Raw genomic sequence first — 6544 nt, forward strand, 5'->3', positions numbered from 1 at the left:
AGAGTTCCCAGCTTTCTGGCAATAGGTCCTGAAAAAAATGTGTTAGTAGGATGGGTTTGTAGCGTCGAGGTTGCTGTTACAGACGGCATGGTATTTTGCAGCACATATGCTATCCCATGCTGTGTTCTCTTCAGCTGTCTCTCCAGGTAAATACTTCCACATTCCTGCTAGGCACTAGCAGCTGCAGGGAAGTGCCAGCTCTGCTGAGAGCCAAGACCAGAGGTACTCCGTTCAGAAACTTTGGACCAAAGTGCCTGGCTGTGAAGCATTCTCTGTGAAGAACTGTGGTACTGAGGATAAGTATGGGATATGTGCACTTCCACCACCCTTTCTAATGCTGCTGTCCCCAACCTCCTTGCACCAAGGTGTTTTGGTTTCTTGTTTTTTGTTTTTTTTTTTGTTGTTGGTGGTGGTTTGTTTTTGGTTTTTTTTTTTTTGGGGGGGGGGGGTGTTTGGTTTTTTGTGGATTGGTTTTGTTGCTTTTTGTTGGGATTGTTGTTTTTTGTTGGTTTATTGTTGTTGTTTTTCTCTCACCCTGGAAAACAGACTTGCACGGAAGAAGAGTATCTTTCTTTTCAGCTCCAGCTCAGATATTTAATCTGGTTTTCTCCCCTTCCACTGCACTGAAATTTCATGCACAAAGGTCTATAATTCTTTCTTTTTAGCCTAATCTAGCCTAAACTGTGCCATTAGCCTCACCTTCCTTGGCAATGTAGTTAATTAGGATGATGTATTTGATTATAAAATCAACCCAAAAATCTTGGCTTCCCCTGCTTTCCTCATCTGACCTCTGTTCTTCTGCCCACTTTTTTGCCTTTTGAAGATCTTTAGTGACTTATTTTCATCTCCTCTCATCTGTTTGTGGGATATCGGGTTGCGCTTTCTTTTGTATTATTTTTTGCTCCTCTGTGCTGTCTCCAACCATGAACTTGTGTCTTCTGTTCATGCAGATGACTTTCAAATCTCTGTGACTCTGTCTCCATCTGTCAGGATGGGAATCTTGTCCTGCAATGTTTCCTTGGGAATTATCAGTTACCAGCAAGAGTTCAGCATGGTTAAAAGAGATGTTAATGTTTTCCCTGCACGAAGGTGGCAGCACTTTTCTTGTTTGCTTATCACTCAAGCCCACTTTCTACTTGTTCTTTCCGCATCCTCAGGTCTATCTGTCTCGAAAGGGAAGGGGTTCTGTATAAAATATGTGGGATGCAGCTTTTCCCATCCCTTTTCTAGCTAAGATTTCTTGCCCAAATGCCCACTATCTCATGTCTTGCCTGCTATAGCATTCTCTGCTCTCAAACCAATGCAGTGTTACTCCTCCAGTCTGTGCAGAGGGCTGCTGCCAAGGTCCTTTTCCTTGCAATTGGCTCACACCAGCACTCTGTGCACTTTTTCCAGCTGCCCCCTTCTTAAGAGCATCTCATACAGGAAGCTTTTTTCATTCTCAAGCTCCTTCTCATCCCTCATTTACCAGGCACAGGCTGGTTCCTCGCTCCTACTGGCCCATCATGCAACTTTAGTCTCTTGCTGTGCTTTCAGATGCCGTTTTGCTTTTGGCTGTGTTACTCCTCAAGCCTGGCAGGAAATTCCTGTAAATAAATATCTGCATGGTCTTTCCTTCAAATAATTCCTTCTCTGTGCGCACACATCCTAGGTGTTATGTAGTTCAGACATGCCTTCCAGCTGTGTCAGTTTTTGATGACTGTGTGTCATGATGAGATGCTGGGAGTGAGTAGGGGATTTGTGAAGTTCAATAACAAACTGAAGGAGTTGTCTAATTTGGGGTGAATAAGCTATTTTCAAAGGCACAGTGGGAGTGCTTCACATTGTATGGCCTGCATCTTCATTTGCAGTACAGGCTGTGCATCAGCAAGGCTGTGCGATGAAGGACAAAACTTGACAATGCTTCATTTCCATTTTTACACATCAAAGAAACCAAGACATAGCATCCACTTAGGGGACTTTTAGACTATGAATTATATTCAGTTCCCTCCGCAGCCTCTCTGACCTCCAGTCATGCAGGTATGAGCCCAGATCACTGTTCGGGAAAAAAAAAATAAAATTAATGTAATTAACTGTCTGTAAAGTTCTGCTGTAAATCAGGTCTCTGGAATGGACTGAGTTAGAAAATTACTCTTTTGTGAATAGTTATTGTTAATTTTGGTGACTGAAGCAGATTACTGAACTGAGACACAGAGAATGGTGTGGTTACGTAGGGATGACAGCAATAAAACTGAAAAATTTGCTTGAAGAGGTCATAGGCAGGATGCTTTCCACTATTTTGTTCCCTCTGGGATATGAACAGTTTGCAGAAGGAGAATATTTGGTAAATTAGTGGATGTTGCACTCCATAGGCTCAGCAGCGAGTAATCCCTGGTTCACTGGCTCCTAGCCCTGTTATTCCAGTTATTAGGAAACAGCAGAGCCCTGAGCATGGAGACTTCTTTCCTGACACTTGACTGCGGATGCGAGTTCATCCACCTCCTCTCCGAGGAGATGTGTGAGAGGCCACTACAAAGAAAAGTCATATTGTGGCAAGATAACAAATGTGATACCTTTGGCAAAGAGCCATGTTCTCCAGGGTATGATCTCCATTACCCCTCTGTCCCCTGGGTGCCAGAGGTGCTTGCTGTGGAGGGCAGCATGTGGGCTGCCCACCTTGTGGCATCTGGCATGTTCCCACCCTCTGAGGCAATGGCCGTGCCAGCCTTGGCCAGCCTCAGGGTCTGCAGGTGGCCACAGCAGCATCCTCTGGCTCCCATCACCAGATCATCTCTTGTGGGACTTCACACGGGCTCAGAAAACCCCCGTTACACTAGATTTTTTAAAAGAAGTCCGTTTAGGCATGAAGAATAAATGATCAGTGTCTTTCAAAAGCTCTCAGTACACTGGGTGTCTGGGCTCTTTGAAAATCTGCCCGTAGCTGTCACCCTGGCAGCTGCAGCTCTCCAAGCGCCTTTGAAAAACAGGTCTTCATGTACTTTCCTCAATGCAGATTGCATTTGTTCAGTAGTCTGGCTCCATTTCTGGGTGGTGAGCTCATGGGCAATGTAGAAGCCTAAATTTCATTACCTTTCAAATAGGTTTAACTGCTTTTGAAAATTTTACCCATCAAGCTCTTTTACAAATCTCCTTCATTGAGCACAATGAGGGAGTAAGAAGATTGTCCCTTTGTAGCTGTCATTTAGAGGTTGGATAAAGGTTGAGGGCTGAAAAAAAAGCATCCATTGAAAGTATTTGTGGAATCTCTCACTGTCCAACACAAAATCATTATAATGCAGGACCAGGCTCAGGAGACCTGCATTATTCTATTCACAACTCTGCCAACAGCCTGTTGAGCAACTGTGCCAGTCACTTCTTTGTGTGTGTGTGTGTGTGTGTGCGTGTGTGTGCGTATGTGTGTGTGCATGAAAGTTACTCCACTGGTAAAATATGGATATTGATGCTTACCTTCCTTTGGAGAGAGGTTTGAGAGCTTGAAATGAACATTACAGCAGAGGTGTCTATGCTCATACAAATACCCAGACTTTTTGCCTGATCCAGGAAGGTAAGTGACATGATGAAAAAGGTGCACCATTTATAATAAACAAAACTTCTTATATGTAATTTATGATGAGACAAAAACATCTCTGGGAAACATCCTCAACATTTCTAAGTTATTTCAGGGGAACATCTGCAGGTTTGGCAATTGTGAACAAAACCTGTGTCCCTCATGTTGAAAGTAGTCATGTGCCCTGAAACAGTCCACTATGTCTGACATAAAAAAAATGGATGTTTTTAAAATCTAAACTAAATTTCTAGCTTCACAGGTTCTGTTTGGTTTTGTGGGGTTTTTTTTGTTTGTCTGGTTGTTGGTTTTTTTTTTCTTTGCTTTTGGTTTGGGTTGGCTTTCCTTTCTTTCATTTGCCTTTTCAGTTTCTCCTTGCCTGTGGCCAAAAGAAGTTGTCCTACAACCTGAAGCCTGGGTTTGTCAAAACCAAAAATTAGAAAGCCATAGCTGTAGACTTGAAGTGCTTCCTGGAACAAAATATGAGTATTGCAAAGATGAAGGTGAAGTGAATCATTCCAGAGGTCATGAGAACCCCTTCTGTCACTGATGGAGACACCTGGGACATGGTGACCTATTCTGGAGGTATTCAAGACCTGCCTGGATGCCTTCCTGTGTAACCTCATCTAGGCCTTCCTGCTCTGACAGGGGAATTGGACTGGATGATCTTTCCCCTCAAAAGATGAGAACCACCATCAGCTGGAACATAAGTGGTTCCATCGTTACTTCCCTTGCCTCTCTTTGCTCACCTCACATAGTTTGCTATGTAACAGTATGAGAGACTTCAGTGTAGAACAGTTTATACCACAACAAATAATGATTTAGTGGTTCTATTAGAAGGGTTTTGGCAAACAGACCATTTTGCTGTCCATCTGAAAGAATGATGAGATGATGAGAGCTAGAGCTGTTATGCCTCTGACTGGTGGGTTTACATATTACAGAGTCACTAAGTCATTTGAATGGGAAGGGACTAGGGAGGTCTCAGGTCCACCCTGCTCAGAGTGGTTCACTCTGGCCTGCAGACCAAGCTGCTGGGCACAGGGGTCCATCAGGATTATACTGAGTGGCTGCTCCCAATTCTTCCTTTCACTTCCAGCAATGTCCTTTCTGCTTTACTGCAAAGCCTGGAAAGCAAAGAGTGGGAAGTGTGTGTCCCTTTGTCATGCAGCCCTATGACCGGACTCCCAAACATCCTGGGGGAAGTTCTGGGAGAGGTGTCCCACCACGAGGTGCATCTGGGCTGCTGCAGTAGCTCCACAGTGCCTCTCCATGCCTTTGGCATGTCCTGCTGTGCTGAACATAGTGCTGCCTCCAGCTGGCCCCTACCCAACCTGGCAGCCTTGCCCAGAGTTGGCCTTGACCCACCAAAGTGCTTTCACCTGCGAGTCCCGATCAGGGTGTGCTCAGGAGCTCTCTGCTTCCTCTGCTTTTAACAGTGGCAAACACAGGTCTATTCTTAAAAGTAGGCTTTTGTCTGAAAAGCATACCAGAAAATTTGGCTTTTCCTCTGTTCCCTCGAGCTCTCAGCACAACACTCTCTCGTGTGTTTGGCTTGAAAAAAAAAAGAAAGAAAAAAAGGAAAAAAAAAGGTAAAGAGCCCTACTTAAAGTTAAAGGTACACGTAAGTCCTTTGTTGACTTAGAGTGAACAGCAGCAAAGCAGCTGAAAACACTAACCCAGGTCACAAGAATGAGGCAGAAAAACAGTTACTGAAGTCTCCCACTTAGACTCCCACCCTGGTACACAACAGCTAAGTGCCTGGGGATTTTCCAGATCATGTTCTGAAATGTTTCCTCTATCTAGAGACAAGCGATCACACTTTAATGTCTGGTTTGAATTGCCTCCCTCCTTACTTCCAAGTAATTCTAACAGCCAGTAAAACATTCTTTTTCCTGCAAAAATGAGCAGTTGCAATGGGAAATAAAAATTACAGCTGCATTTAATTCTGCAGGCTGGTTTCCAAATTAACTATATTTATCCACAATCCAGAAAGTCCTTATATATAATTATATGTAGCAAATCTGTTATAAAAAGTAAGGCATCAGTAGTAGTTATATCATAATTATGGTCTAAGAAAGACTATTTTCAGACTGTTATAAGTCAAGCAAGATTCTCTCTGTTGTATCTAGACATACATTACCTGTAGATGCTAGTATGATGTGTAATTCATAAATAGAAATTGAATGGTAAACTTTGTCCCCTGTTATTGTTATCTTCAAATTAAAGCATTACAAAAAAATTAACAGAGTTCAGGCTTCCCTGATTATCTGCAGGTGCATAGCGTCAAAACTCATTTGCCTACCCTAACTATAATGTTGATTTTATCTTAATTGGCTTTATCCAGTTCATTTGCCCTGGGAGATGAATTTAGTGTCACATCATTATTCTCTTTCATTGGGACAACTGAATACGGGAGTGCAAACAAAGCATGGGTGCCCTTATTTAAGAAGGTGTGATTGCTTTTCTACTCACATTATTTGCAGTGTGAAATAAACTACTTTTTTTCTTTTTCTTTTTTTTTTTTTTTGCGAGGTGGTGAACCTGATCTCACGATCTATAAATAAGCAGATTTTTTTTTAATTATTATTTATTTGTTTAAAATCTAAAGAGTTAACGTTGATTTTGGTAGGTTTTCCCCGCTTCCACCCCGACAGTGATGAGAGCGGCCAGCAGGTGGCTGGCATTCGCCGGCGTTCGCTGGCGGCTCCGCCGGAATTACCGCCGTCATTTCAGCGAGGCTGCTCTCATCATGGGAAGCAGGGGAAGAATTGACGTTCAGAAGAGCCTGCCTATAGGATCTAAGCCGTCAGCGGAGTCCTGGTTTTTCCTCACTTTAAATCCAGCTGACGAGTGCAGGTGCTGAAAGCCGGGAGAGATCGGCAATGCAGCCTGACAGCAACTACCAAAAGTACTTGCTTTTTGTAATATCTTTGTTTTGGGCTTGGTTCTGCTCAGCAAACCTGAAGCTGGGAATTTAACAAGCCTCGATTTTGAAAATGC

Source organism: Nesoenas mayeri (genome assembly GCF_963082525.1).
Source record: "Nesoenas mayeri genome assembly, chromosome: 1".
Lineage (NCBI taxonomy): Eukaryota > Metazoa > Chordata > Aves > Columbiformes > Columbidae > Nesoenas > Nesoenas mayeri.